This window comes from Rhinolophus sinicus, chromosome 18 (genome assembly GCF_057876585.1).
Source record: "Rhinolophus sinicus isolate RSI-liver-muscle chromosome 18, RSI-T2T, whole genome shotgun sequence".
NCBI classification, from domain to species: Eukaryota; Metazoa; Chordata; class Mammalia; order Chiroptera; family Rhinolophidae; genus Rhinolophus; species Rhinolophus sinicus.
The window spans coordinates 99,277,800-99,292,500 of record NC_142518.1 but is presented as its reverse complement, the minus strand read 5'-3'; the positions used below and the strand labels follow the sequence as shown (position 1 = coordinate 99,292,500).

General features: G+C 40.9%; 1 pseudogene; it reads left to right on the top strand.

Annotated features, from left to right (window-relative positions):
- Nucleotides 1–14,701, top strand: part of LOC109457507 (non-histone chromosomal protein HMG-17 pseudogene) — a 139,215-nt pseudogene that overhangs the window by 123,476 nt on the left and 1,038 nt on the right.

The window sequence follows — 14,701 nt, the reverse complement described above, 5'->3', positions numbered from 1 at the left end:
GAGCCATCTGGGAGCTCAGCTGCAGCTCAGCTCAAGGTGCCATGTTCAATCTTAGTTGCAGGGGGCGCTGCCCACCATCCCTTGCGGGACTCGAGGCGTTGAACCGGCAACCTTGTGGTTGAGAGCCCACTGGCCCATGTGGGAATCGAACCGGCAGCCTTCTTTTTTTTTTTTTTAATTTTATTTTATTAAATTTATTGGGGTGACAATTGTTAGTAAAATTACATAGATTTCAGGTGTACAATTCTGTATTACATCATCTATAAATCCCATTGTGTGTTCACCATCCAGAGTCAGTTCTCCTTCCATCACCATATATTCGATCTCCCTTACCCTCATCTCCCACCCCCCACCCCCCACCCCCCTTACCCTCTGGCAACGACTAAACTATTATCTGTGTCTATAAGTTTCTGTTTCTCATTTGTTTGTCTTGTTCTTTTGTTGTTTTTGGTTTATATACCACATATCAGTGAAATCACATGGTTCCCTGCTTTTTCTGTCTGACTTATTTCGCTCAGCATTACTCTCTCAAGATCCATCCATGTTGTCACAAATGTTCCTATATCATCTTTTCTTACCGCCGAATAGTATTCCATTGTGTATATATACCACAACTTCTTTATCCATTCATCTATCGAAGGACATTTTGGTTGTTTCCATGTTTTGGCCACCGTAAACAAAGCTGCAATAAACATTGGAGCACACGTGTCTTTATCTCTAAATGTTTTCAAATTTTTTTGGTAGATACCCAGGAGAGGGATTGCTGGGTCATATGGCAATTCTATTCGTAATTCTTTGAGGAACCTCCACACTGCCTTCCATAGCGGCTGCACCAGTCTGCATTCCCACCAACAGTGTATGAGGGTTCCTTTTCTTCCACAGCCTCTCTAACACTTGTTACTATTTGTCTTGTTGATGATAGCCATTGTAACCAGAGTGAGGTGATATCGTGCTTTTTATTTGCATTTTTCTGATGATTAGTGACGTTGAGCATTTTTTCATACGTCTATTTGCCATCTGTATGTCCTCTTTGGAGAAATGTCTCTTCAGTTCCTCTGCCCATTTTTCAATTGGGTTGTTTTTTTTGTGTTGAGTTGCATGACTTCCTTGTATATTTTGGATATTAGCCCCTTATCGGAAGAAATGTTTGCGAAAATCTTCTCCCATTCACTTGGTTTCCTCTTTATTTGGTCGATGGTTTCTTTTGCTGTGCAGAAGCTTTTAAGTTTCATATAGTCCCATTCATTTATTTTAGCTTTTACTTCCATTGCCTTTGGAGTTAAATTTATAAAATGTTGTTTGAACCCTAAGTCCATAAGTTTAGTACCTATGCTTTCTTCTGTGCAGTTTATGTGTCAGGTCTTATGATTAAATTTTTGATCCATTTTGAAATAATTTTGGTACATGGTGACAGATAGCAGTCCAGTTTCATTCTTTTGCACGTGGCTATCCAATTCTCCCAGCACCATTTATTGAAGAGGCTGTCTTTTTTCCATTGTATGTCTTTGCTTCTTTGTCAAAAATTATCTGTCGATATTTATATGGTTTTATTTCTGGGTTCTCAATTCTATTCCATTGGTCTACATATCTGTATTTCTGCCAATACTATGCTGTTTTGATTATTGTTGCCCTGTAGTACAAGCTAAAGTTAGGGAGTGTGATACCTCCAGCATTGTTCTTTTTCATAAGATTGCTTTGGCTATTCGGGGTCTTTTGTGGTTCCAAACAAATCTGATGATTTTTTGTTCTATTTCTTTAAAAAATGGCATTGGGATTTTTGATCGGGATTGCATGAAATCTGTATATGGCTTTGGGTAATATGGACATTTTAACTATGTTACTTCTTCCACTCCATGAGCACAGAATGTCTTTCCATTTCTTCTTCAATTTCTTTTAAAAATGTCTTGCAGATTTCAGCATATAGGTCTTTCACATCCTTGGTTAAGTTTATTCCTAGGTATTTTATTCTTTTTTGCAGCAATTGGAAAAGGAAATGTTTTTTGGATCTCTTTTTCTGAGATTTCATTGTTAGTATATAAGAATGCAATGGACTTTTGTATGTTGATTTTATAGCCGGCCACGTTACTGTATTCGTTGATTGTTTCTAATCGCTTTTTGGTGGAGTCCTTAGGGTTTTCTATATATAGCATCATGTCATCTGCAAAGAGTGACAATTTAACTTCGTCATTCCAATTTGGATGCCTTTGATTTCTTTCTCTTGCCTGATTGTTCCGGCGAGGACGTCCAACACTATGTTGAAGAGCAGAGGTGATAGGGGACAGCCCTCTCGTGTTCCTGAATGTAGAGCAAAGGGCTTCAGTTTTTCACCATTAATTATGAGATTAGCTGAGGGTTTGTCATATATGGCCTTTATTATGTTAAGGTATTTTCCTTCTATACCTATTTTATTAAGTGTTTTATCATAAATGGATGTTGTATCTTGTCAAATGCTTTTTTTTGCATTAATTGATATAATCATATGATTTTTGTCCTTTATTTTGTTTATGTGATGTTTCACATTGATGGATTTGCGGATGTTGAACCATCCTTGTGCCCTTGGGATGAAACGAATTTGGTCGTGATGAATAATCTTTTTAATGCATTGTTGTATTCGATTTGCTAGAATTTTGTTTAGGATTTTTGCATCTGTATTCATCAGAGATATTGGTCTGTAGTTCTCTTTATTTGCGTTGTCCTTGCCAGGTTTCGGTATGAGGGTAATGTTGGCCTAATAAAATGAGTTAGGGAGTACTGTCTCTTCTTCAATTTTTTGGAAGCATTTGAGCAGGATTGGCATTAGATGCTCTTTGAAGGTTTTGTAGAATTCACTAGTGAAGCCATCTGTTCCCGGACTTTTAGGAAAGTTTTGGATGACTCATTCAATTTCGTTACTGGTGATTGGTCTGCTTAGATTTTCCAGTTCTTCATGGTTTACCCTAGGAAGATTGCGTGTTTCTAAAACTTGTCAATTTCTTATAGGTTACTAAATTTGGTGGCATATAGTCCTTCATAGTATTCTTGGATGATCCTTTGTACTTCTGTGGCATCCATGATAACTTTCCCCTTTTCATTTCTGATTTGGTTTATTAGTGTCTTCTCTCTTTTATCTTAGTGAGCCTAGACAAGGGTTTGTCAATTTTGTTAATCTTTTCAAAGAACCAGCTTTGTCACATTAATTTTTCCTATTGTCTTTTTGTTCTCTATTTCATTTAGTTCTGCTTTCATTTTTATTATTTCCTTTGTTCTGCTGACCTTAGGTTTCATTTGTTCTTCTTTCTCTAGTTCTTTAAGGTATAACGTGAGGTTATCTAGTAGGGATTTTTCTTGTTTCTTGAGATAGGCCTGTAATGATATAAATTTCCCTCTTAAAACTGCTTTTGCTGCATCCCAAAAATTTCGGTAGGATGTATTTTCATTCTCATTTATTTCTATATATCTTTTGAGCTCTCCTCGAATTTCTTCTTCGACCCGATCGTTCTTTGAAAGTATGTTGTTTAATCTGCATGTACTTGTGGTTTTTCCTGCTTTCTCTTTGCAGCTGATATCCAATTTCAAAGTCTTGTGATCAGAGAATATGCTTGGTATGATTTCAATCTTCTTAAATTTGCCGAGGTTAGTTTTATGTCCCAATACATGGTCTATCTTTGAGAATGTTCCATGTACACTAGAAAAATAAATTATAGTCTGGTGTTTTAGGATGGAGTGCTCTATAAAGTTCAATTACGTCCATTTCATCCAATGTGTCATTTAGGGCTGCTATTTCGTTATTTATTTTCTGTTTGGATGATCTATTCATAGCTGTCAATGATGTATTTTGGTCCCCTAATATAACTGTGTTTTGGTCAATTTCTCCCTTTAGTTCTGTTAGTAGTTGCTTGGTATATTTCAGTGCTCCCTGATTGGGGGCATAAATATTGATGACTGTTATGTCTTCTTGTTGTACAATCCCCTTCACCATTATGAAATGTCCATCTTTGTCTCTTGTTATCTTTTTCACCCTGAGGTCTGTTTCATCTGATATCAGTATAGCTACACCTGATTTTCTCTGGATACTATTTGCTTGGAGTGTCAATTTCCACCCTTTCACTTTGAGTCTATGCTTGTCCTTGTAGCTGAGATGTGTCTCTTGGAGACAGCATATGGTTGGGTTTAGTTTTTTGATCCAATCTGCTACTCTGTTTCTTTTTATTGGTTAGTTCAGTCGATTTATATTTAGGGCGATTATTGCTATGTGAGGATTTCCTATCGTTCTATCTTTAGTTTTCTTGTAAGATTGTTTCTCCATGGTTTCTTTGCCTTTTTGTTGTTGTCTATTATTTCTGTGTGGTGGTATTCTATGATGTTTCCCTCTGTTTCTTCTTTTATTAAATTACATATTTGAGTTCTGGATTTTTTTTTTGAGCAGTTACCATTACGTTTATGTAAAAGAAAGTTTGATATTTAGAGTATTCCCTTTTCTTCAGCATGCTTACTCTCTCCATTCCCGTATTCCGGTTCAGGCCTTTACTCTCCCCCTTTTTGAGTTTTGGTTGCCCCAAATTGTCCCTGTTGATGTTGGCTGAATAGCCTCCTTCAGGATTTCTTGTAGTGCAGGTCGTGTATTAGAAAATTCCCTCAGCTTCTGTATGTCTGGAAAGCTCTTTATTTCTTCTTCATATCTAAAGGATATCTTTGGTGGGTATATTATTCTTCGCTCATAATTTTTCTCTTTCAATAGTTTGAATATTTGGTTCCACTCCCTACTGGTTTTTAGAGTTTCTGCTAAGAAATCTGATCATAATTTAATGGGCTTTCCTTTGTACGTTACCGTCTTCTTTTTCCTAGCTGCCTTGAGGATTCTTTCTTTGTCGTTGATTTTTGACAGCTTCAATACAATGTGCCTTGGAGAAGGCTTGTTGGGGTTGTGGTAATTAGGTGTTCTATTTGTTTCTTGGATTCGAGGATCCAGTTATTTTCACAAGTTTGTGAAGTTCTCATTGACTATTTGTTGGAATATACTCTCTGTTCCCTTCTCTCTTTCTTCTCCTCTGGTATGCCCATTATTCTTATATTCCTGTTTCTGCTGGGGTCAGAAAGTTCTTGTAGAGATCTTTCGTTTCTTTTAAGTTTCAAGTCTCTTTCTTCTTCCATCCGTGTCATTTCCAGGTTTCTATCTTCGATGTCACTGATTCTTTCCTCCATCTGGTCAACTCTAATACCGAAGCTGGTTATTTCATTCTTAATTTCTTTTATTGAGTTCTTAATCTCCAGAAATTCTATTTGTTTCTTTTTTAACATTTCAATGTCTTTCGTAAAATGCTCGTGTTGTTGTTTGATTGTGTTTCTGAGTTCATTAAACTGCCTTTCTGTGTTTTCTTGCATCTCGTTGAGTTTTTTCAGAACTGCAATGTTGAATTCTCTGTCATTTAAGTCACATATTTCCATATCTTTAACTTCCTTTTCTGGAGACTTTTCACTTTCTTTCTGAGGTGTCTTGTTGCCTTGGTGATTCATGGCAATTAATGAGTTATTATTTCTCTTCCTAGACATCTACAGGAGAGGGTTCTTCAACAGGTTGATAGGAAGAGGTCTTTCTTTTGTTTTCTAGTACTTGTTGGTAGAATGTTTTGTTTTATCTCCGACTGCAGCCCTTTTTTCTGTCTCATACTGTAGTGTTATGTTTTCTCTGCACTATTACAACTTCTCACACAATGGGGGGATTTCCAGGAAGGCGGGCTTCTCCTCTGTTAACATTTCACCTGGGTCCTAGGGCGCCACATCCCTGTGGGAATGGGAAGAGGTTTGAAGTTCCAAAGCTCTTCCTGCACGAGATTTAGAGCCCATGCGTGTCAGCATTTCTGTTTACTCCTGCAGGGATCTGCCCAGATAGGTGGGGTCATGGGCGGGGTGAGTTGTGAGAAGTGGCCCAGTGCAATGGCAGTGAGCACCACCACAGACAGACCTGCTTTCACAGCACCCTCCCCTTTTCCAGAACCAGCTGGGCTGCAAATCCGTGTCTGCGGACCACAGCTCTCAGAATTGCAAACACTCTGCTCCCCCGATCTGACACCGCCACTGCTCTACTTCTAGCACTGGGCAGGTGGGGGCAGGGCGAGCTCTGGGAGCATAAGGAGGGGGCAGCCAGTCCCAGCGCCTACGGCCCCTGTTCTCTGCTCAGCAGCGAGGGCCCAAACCACCATTTTCAGCCTTCCTCCCCCAGTCCCCGCCCTGAGGTCTGTGCCACGAGTGCTGTGCTCAGCCGTGCCACATACTGTTCCCCCAGCCCTGTGGACCACAAGCAGAGCCCTAGTAGTCCAAGCTCCTCCCTCCCATGCAGTAGCGGCAGCTCCGGGACGCAGCAAGCTCGGAGCACTGAGTTACGTCTCTGTCCCATGCCCCGCGTCTCCATCTCCACACTTCTCCCTTCCCTGCTCCCCTGCTCGTGCAATTTGCCCACCTTTAGGTGAATTCTGTAGTGAGCCTCTTCGTCTTGCTTGTCTGCTGTGCAGGGAGTCCTTTGTGGAGTTATAGCTGTTTAAGTTGTTGTAAATTCCAGGGGAGATTTCCAGAGGCTCACCTCACACCGCCATTTCGATCAGATATAAATGTTTTAACCACAACAACCTAGCAAGGAGGCTCTTATTATCTTCATTTTACAGATGAAGAAAATGAAGCTCAGAGAGGTAAAGTAACTTGTTCAATATCATGCAGCTGTTAAGTTGCAGAGCTGTAATTTAAACACGTGTCCATCTGACTCCAAAGTTTATGTTCTTCTCAGGACACCCTGTTGTTTCTAGAGAGGCAGGTAAGAGAGCAATCAGAATTTCCCATTCTAGAAAAACCAGATCTTTTCTTCCCCTCATGTTGACAGTCTTAGCCAGTTAGGGCTACTATAATAAATACCATAGACTTGATGGCTTAAACAATAAACATTTATTTCTCACAGTTCTGGCTGCTAAGATCAAGGCATCAGCAAATTCAGTGTCTAGTGATGGCTCTCTTCCTGGTTCATAGACAGCTGACTTTTCACTTTTTCCTGACATGGCAGAAGAGAAGAGAGAGATCTCTGGAATTTCTTTTATAAGGGCATTAATCCCATTCGTGAGGGCTTCATCCTCATGACCTAATCACACCCAGAGGCCCCACCCAACATTTGGCATTAATTTTCAACATAGGAATTTTGGGGAGATACAAACATTAGTTCATCACATTAACTTTTGCTCAGTTGCTTCTCTTCATGGTTAGAATTATGGTGATTTAAATTTCTGGGTACACAAGTGTTCACCCAAAGAATCTTTTCCATTAACTTTAAAGGCAATGGATTGTAGAATTTTAACCTGCCCTGTTGAATGACTTCTAATTGGGTATTTTTTCTTTTATAACTACTCTATATGGTAATTGAAAAGAACCAAAAAAAATGGATATACAGTGTCTCTATGAAATCATGATCCTGCAAAATCCATTGAATCAAAGGGAAGATGTCCATAGGCCACTGCGATGGGCTCTTCAGTACTCGAGTTGAAGACTTCAGGCACTGCCATCACTGAGACAAAGAATCTTACTCATTTATAGATGGACTGTGTCCTTGGCACAGTACAAAAGAGAAGAAGATAACATCTCTCCCTCCAGGACTTTATGACCACAATACTTCTCAGCCATGGTGCTGGGCTCCAGAGAAAATCTCTATCCATAAATATATCCAGGGCCCTCCTAACCTCAGTCTTTTTTCTCTGACTTTCCCCTAGTCTGGAAGGTTCTCTCTCTCTCTGTTTACTTGTAAAATCTGATTCTTCCATTAAAACCCAACTAAAATTTTATATTTTCCAAGATGACTTCCCGAACAATTTCAGTCAAAATCAATCTCTCTCCCCTTCCCTCATAGACCTACAGTTCAGCTTTTTTATCAGAATTTGTTTCAATAGTTATTTTTTTCCCCTGCGAGACTGTGAGCTCCAAGAAGTCAGGGATTTTAGCTTGCTGTAGCCCTCCCAGAACCCAATAAAATATGGATCACATGCCTTACTAAATATCAAATGCTGATTGAATCACATTTGACTGAATAATCAAACATTAAACTGTAAGGATTTCTGGTAACACTGTGCTTACATCCTCTGGTGACCACAACGAAATTATAATTAAGGAAAGACGTCATCAAAATGGCGGTGTGAGGTGAGCCTCTGTAAAGGTCCCCTGGAATTTACAACTAATTGAACAACAACTCCACAAAGGAATCCCTGCACAGCAGACAGGCAAGACGAAGAGGCCCACTACCGAATTCACCTAAAGGTGTGTGAATCCCGCCAGCAGTGGGGTGGGGGGAGGAGGGAAGGGAGAAGTGCAGAGACAGAGCGGCGCAGGCACAGTACAAAGCCCTAGCTCAGTGCTCCAAGCTCGCTGATCCCAGAACTACAGCAGCTGTGGGAGTGGGAAGAACTCGGACTGCTAGGGCTCCGCTTATGAACCACAGGGCTGAGGGGACAGCATATAACATGGCTGAACACAACGCTCATGGCAGAGACCTCGGAGAAACGATGGAGGGAAGAATGCTGAAAACAGTGGTTTAAACCCTCACTGCCAAGCAGAGAATGGAAGCCTTAGGCACTGAGACTAGCCGCCCCCTCCCTTTCCTCCCAGAGCTTGCCCTGCCCCCACCTGCCAGGTGCTAGAAGCAGAACAGTAGCAGTGTCAGATCAAAAGAACAGAATATTTGCTGTTCTGAGAATTGTGGACCGGAGACACAGATTCGCAGCCCAACTAGTTCCAGCAAAGGGAAGGGAGGTTTGGAAACAGGACCGGCTGTGGTGGTGGTCGCTGCCATTGTTCTGGGCCATCTCTCACAACTCATCCCGCCCCTGGCCCCACCTATCTGGGCGGATCCCTGCAGGAGTAAACAGAACTGCTGAAATATATGGGCTCTGAATCTGGTGCAGGAAGCTCTTTGGAACTTCAAAATCTCTCTGCATACCCACACAGACACTGCGCCCTGTGACCCAGGCAAACTATTAACAGAGGAGAAGCCCATCTCCCAGGGAATCACCCCATTGTGTGAGAAGCTGGAATAGTGCAGAGAAAACATAGCACTACAGTGTGAGAGAAGAAAAATAAGCTGCAGTTGGAGAAAAAATAAAACATTCTACCAACAAGTACTAGAAAACAAAAGAAAGACCGTTTCCTATCAACCTGTTGCAGAACCCTCTCCTTTAGATGTCTAGGTGGAGAAATAATAACTCATTAATTGCCATGAATCACCAAGGCAACAAGACACCTCAGAAAGAAAGTGAAAAGTCTCCAGAAAAGGAAGTTAAAGATATGGAAATATGTGATTTAAATGACAGAGAATTCAACATTGCAGTTCTGAAAAAACTCAACGAGATGCAAGAAAACACAGAAAGGCAGCTTAATGAACTCAGAAACACAAAGAACAACATGAGCATTTTACAAAAGAGATTGAAATTTTAAAAAAGAAACAAATAGAATTTCTGGAGATTAAGAACTCAATAAAAGAAATTAAGAATGAAATAACCAGCTTCGGTATTAGAGTTGACCAGATGGAGGAAAGAATCAGTGACATCGAAGATAGAAACCTGGAAATGACACAGATGGAAGAAGAAAGAGACTTGAGACTTAAAAGAAATGAAAGAACTCTACAAGAACTTTCTGACTCCATCAGAAAGAGCAATATAAGAATAATGGGCATACCAGAAGGAGAAGGAAGAGAGAAGGGAACAGAGAATATATTCAAACAAATTGTTCATGAGAACTTCCCAAACTTGTGGACAGAACTGGATCCTCGAATCCAAGAAGCAAATAGAACACCTAATTACCTCAATCTCAACAGGCCTTCTCAAAGGCACATTGTATTCAAGCTGTCTAAAATCAATGACAAAGAAAGAATCCTCAAGGCAGCTAGGAAAAAGAAGACAGTAACCTACAAAGGAAAGCCCATTAGATTATCATCAGATTTTTCAGCAGAAACTCTACAAGCCAGAAGGGAGTGGAACCAAATATTCAAACTATTGAAAGAGAGAAATCATGAGCCAAGAATTCTATATCCAGCAAAGATATCCTTTAGATATGAAGGAGGAATAAAGACCTTTCCAGACATACAGAAGCTGAGGGAATTTTCTAATACACGACCTGCACTACAAGAAATACTGAAGGAGGCTATTCAACCAACATCAACAGGGACAATTTGTGGCAACCAAAACATAAAAAGGGGGAGATAAAGGCTTGGACTGGAATATGGGAATGGAGAAAGTAAGCGTGCTGAAGAAAATGGAATACTCTAAATATCAAACTTTCTTTTACATAAACTTAATGGTAACCACTCAAAAAAAATCCAGAACTGGAATATATACTGTAATAAAAGAAGAAACAGAGGGAAACATCATAGAATACCACCACACAGAAATAATAGACAACAATAAAAAGGCAAAGAAACAATGGAGACACAGCCTTACCAGAAAACTAAGGATAGAATGACAGGAAATCCTCACATATCAATAATCACCCTAAATGTAAATGGACTGAACTCACCAATAAAAAGAAACAGAGTAGCAGATTGGATCAAATACTAAACCCAACCATATGCTGTCTCCAAGAGACACATCTCAGCTACAAGGACAAGCATGGACTCAAAGTGAAAGGGTGGAAATTGACACTCCAAGCAAATGGCACCCAGAGAAAATCAGTTGTAGCCATAATGATGCAAGATGAAACAGACTTCAGGGTGAAAAAGGTAATAAGAGACAAAGATGGACATTTCATAATGGTAAAGGTGACTATACAACAAGAAGACATAACAGTCATCAATATTTATGCCCCCAATCACGGAGCACCGAAATATACCAAGCAACTACTAACAGAACTAAAGGGAGAAATTGACCAAAACACAATTATACTAGGGGACTTAAATACATCATTGACAGCTATGGATAGATCATCCAAACAGAAAATAAATAATGAAATAGCAGCCCTAAATGACACATTAGATGTAATGGACATAATTGACATATATAGAGCACTTCATCCTAAAACATCAGACTATACATTCCTTTCTAGTGTACATGGAACATTCTCAAGGATAGACCATATATTGGGATTTAAAATCAGCCTCAGCCAATTTAAGAAGATTGAAATCATACCAAGCATATTCTGTGATCACAAGGGTTTGAAATTGGATATCAACTGCAAAAAGAAAGCGGGGAAAAAACACAAATACATGGAGATTAAACAACATACTTTTAAACAAAGACTGGGTCAAAGAAGAAGTTAGAGGAGAGATCAAAAGATACATAGAAATAAATGAGAATGAAAATACATCCTACCAAAATTTTTGTGATGCCGCGAAAGCCTTTTTAAGAGGTTAATTTATATCATTACAGGCCTATATCAAGAAACAAGAAAACTCCCAAATAAATAACCTCATGTTACACCTTAAAGAACTAGAAAAAGAAGAACAAGTGAAACCCAAGGTCAGCAGAAGAAAGGAAATAACAAAAATCAGAGCAGAACTAAATGAAATAGAGAACAAAAAAAAAAAATAGAAAAAATTAATGTGACAAAGAGCTGGTTCTTTGAAAAGATTAACAACATTGAATTACAATTAAACTACAGAATAACCATCACCAAGAATCACCTTAAGCCTAGCTCTGAACCAAAGTCCTACAATCAAGATCACATAGAAGATGCTACCTTGAGACTGATAGGAAGGGAAGAGACATGGAAAAGGCTGGTCCACACCTGTGACCATTAAAGATCAGGAGATATATTTGGCTGTAGAGGTCCCCCCTGGAGGAGTGAGGGTTCCCAGCCCCACACCAGCATCCACCGCCCAGGGTTCCAGTGCAAGGGAGAGAAATCCCCTTCACGTCTGACTGTGAAAACCAGTGGAGATTGTGGCTGAGTGAGACCAGAGGGCAGCTAGAGTCCCAGGCTCTCCTCCTAAAGGGCCTACATGGACCTACTTGCTGATGGACTCACTCTCTGAGATCCAGCACTGGGGTAGCAATTCAAAAGGTGCCAGGGACATATGGGGAGGAACTGAATTATCTGGATGCAGGGTGAGGGGTGGAGGGGCAGCTATCTCCCAGATTGAAGTGCTGGCAGATTACATTTCTTTAGTGAGCCCTCCCCACTCTTGGTGTGTAGACACAGGTGTCCTCCATATCTGATTCCCATCAACCTGGCTAACACCAATCATTCACCCTGCCATGGTGGTTCCTTAAGACCCTACATTACCCAACTTTCAGATACTCCCAAGCTGCTTCCAATGGCTTTCCATACAAACTGCCTGTCTTGGCTCATGATGCAGAATTTCATAAAATCTCTCAAAGGTTTACAAAAACCAACCAAACAGCATCTGGCTTCAGCCTGTCCTGCACCTCTTACTGAGTAGCCCCAAACCCAGCAATAGCAGCAGCTGGCCTCAGTTTGCAGCTTGGTCTCTCAAGGTACCTCCAAGCCCAGCACAAGTTGTGGCCATCTACAGATTGTTTTGTGGCTCATGACAGGTGGTTCTGGGAAGGTCATAGGCTGAGGATGAACTTGGCCTGCAGCAGGGCCCCTTTGAGGAGGCCCCAGGGCTAGCACACCCAGTGGCCAGCTTCAGACTGAGCGAGAGCATCACCGGGCTACCTCCAAGGAAGACACAACCAAAGGACAGACTGGGCAGGCAACAGAGTGCTGCTAAAGTGAATTTTGCTCTGTAGGGTCAGACCCTGCACAATAGCTCCACCACTATAATCACAACCAGTCCTCATAACCAATCAGCCTGAGGGTCAATTCTTCCCATTGACATGCAAACAGCCTCCCAGTCACCAAAGCTCAACTACAACAGGGGGGCACACACAACCCACACAAGGGACACACCTGGAGCACCTGGTTCAGGTGACCAGGGATACTGTTCCACTGGACCCCACTGGATACCTACTACATAAGGCCACTCTACTAAGTCCAAGAGACCTAGCAGCCCTACCTAATACATAGAAACAAACACAGGGAGGCAGCCATAATGGGGAGACAAAAAAAAAATTACTAAATAAAAGAACAGAACAAAGCTCCAGAAAAAGAAATGCACAAAATGGAAACAAGCAATCCACCATATGCAGAGTTCAAAACACTGATTATAAGATGCTCAATTATCTCAGTAAGAACTTCAACAAAGAGATGGGAAACATAAAAATAGAACCAGTCAGAAACAAAGACTACAGTTAACTGAAATGAAGAATACATTAGAGGGAATCAACAGTAGATTAGATGAAGCAGAGGATTGAGTCAGTGATTTGGAAGGGAAAGTGGCAGAAAACACTTAATCAAAACAGAAGAAAAAAATCTAAAAAAATGAGGATAGTTTAGGAGGCCTCTGGGACAACATCAAGCATACTGACCCTTGCATCATAGGGGTACCAGATGAAGAGATAGAGCAAGGAATTGAAAATGTATTTGAAGAAATAATGACAATAAACTTCCTTAACCTGGTGACAGAAATAGTTATACAAGCCCAGGAAGCTCAAAGAGTCTCAAAGAAGGTGAATCCAAACAAGCCCATATCAAAACACATCACAATTAAAATGGAAAAGATTAATGACAAAGAAAGAATCTTAAGAGCAGTAAGAGAAAAGCAGTTAGTTATCTACAAGGGATCTCCATAAGATTGTCAGCTGATTTCTCAACAGAAACTTTGCAGGCCATAAGGGATTAGCACGAACTAAGAGTATTCAAAGCGATGAAAAGCAAGGACCTACAAGCAAGATTACTGTACCCAGCAAAGCTATAATTTAGAATCAAAGGACAGATAAAGAACTTTCCAGACAACCACCAAACCAGAATACCAGAATTACAAGGAATCTTAGAGGAACTTCTTTAAGGGAAAAAAAAAGGATAAAAAATATGAATATTAAAATGGCAATAACCACATATCTATCAACAAGTACTTTAAATGTAAATGGATTAAATTCCCCAATCAAAAGACAGGGTGATGGGCTGGCCCGGTGGCTCAGGCGGTTGGAGCTCTGTGCTCCTAACTCCAAAGGCTGCCGGTTCGATTCCCACATGGGCCAGTGGGCTTTCAACCACAAGGTTGCCAGTTCAACTCCTCGAGTTCCATAAGGGATGGTGGGCTCCGTCCCTTGCAACTAAGATTGAACATGGCACCTTGAGCTGAGCTGCCTCTCGGATGTCTCAGTTGCATGGAGTGTGGGCTCTCAACCACAAGGTTGCCAGTTTGATTCCTCAAGTCCCACAAGGGATGGTGGGCTCTGCCCTCTGCAGCTAAGATTGAACACGGCACCTTGAGCTGAGCTGCCACTGGGCTCAGTCGGTTGGAGCACGTCCTCTCAACCACCAGGTTGCCAGTTTGACTCCCGCAAGGGATGGTGGGCTGCGCCCCCTGCAACTAGCAATGGCAACTGGATCTGGAGCTGAGCTGCGCCCTCCACAACTAAGAGTGAAAGGACAACAACTTGAAGCTGAATGGCACCCTCCACAGATAATGTTGAAAAGACAACAACTTGACTTGGGGGAAAAAAAAGTCCTGGAAGTACACACTGTTCCCCAGTAAAGTCCTGTTCCTCTTCCCCAATAAAATCTTTAAAAAAAAAAAAAAAAGAAAGATAGGGTGGCTTTTGGGAGAAGAGTTTCACTCTGCCAACCTGTGATCTGCCTTCACTCAAGATTCCAAACAACTCCATTTGGGAAGAGAAGAGGAGCCTTACATAACTTG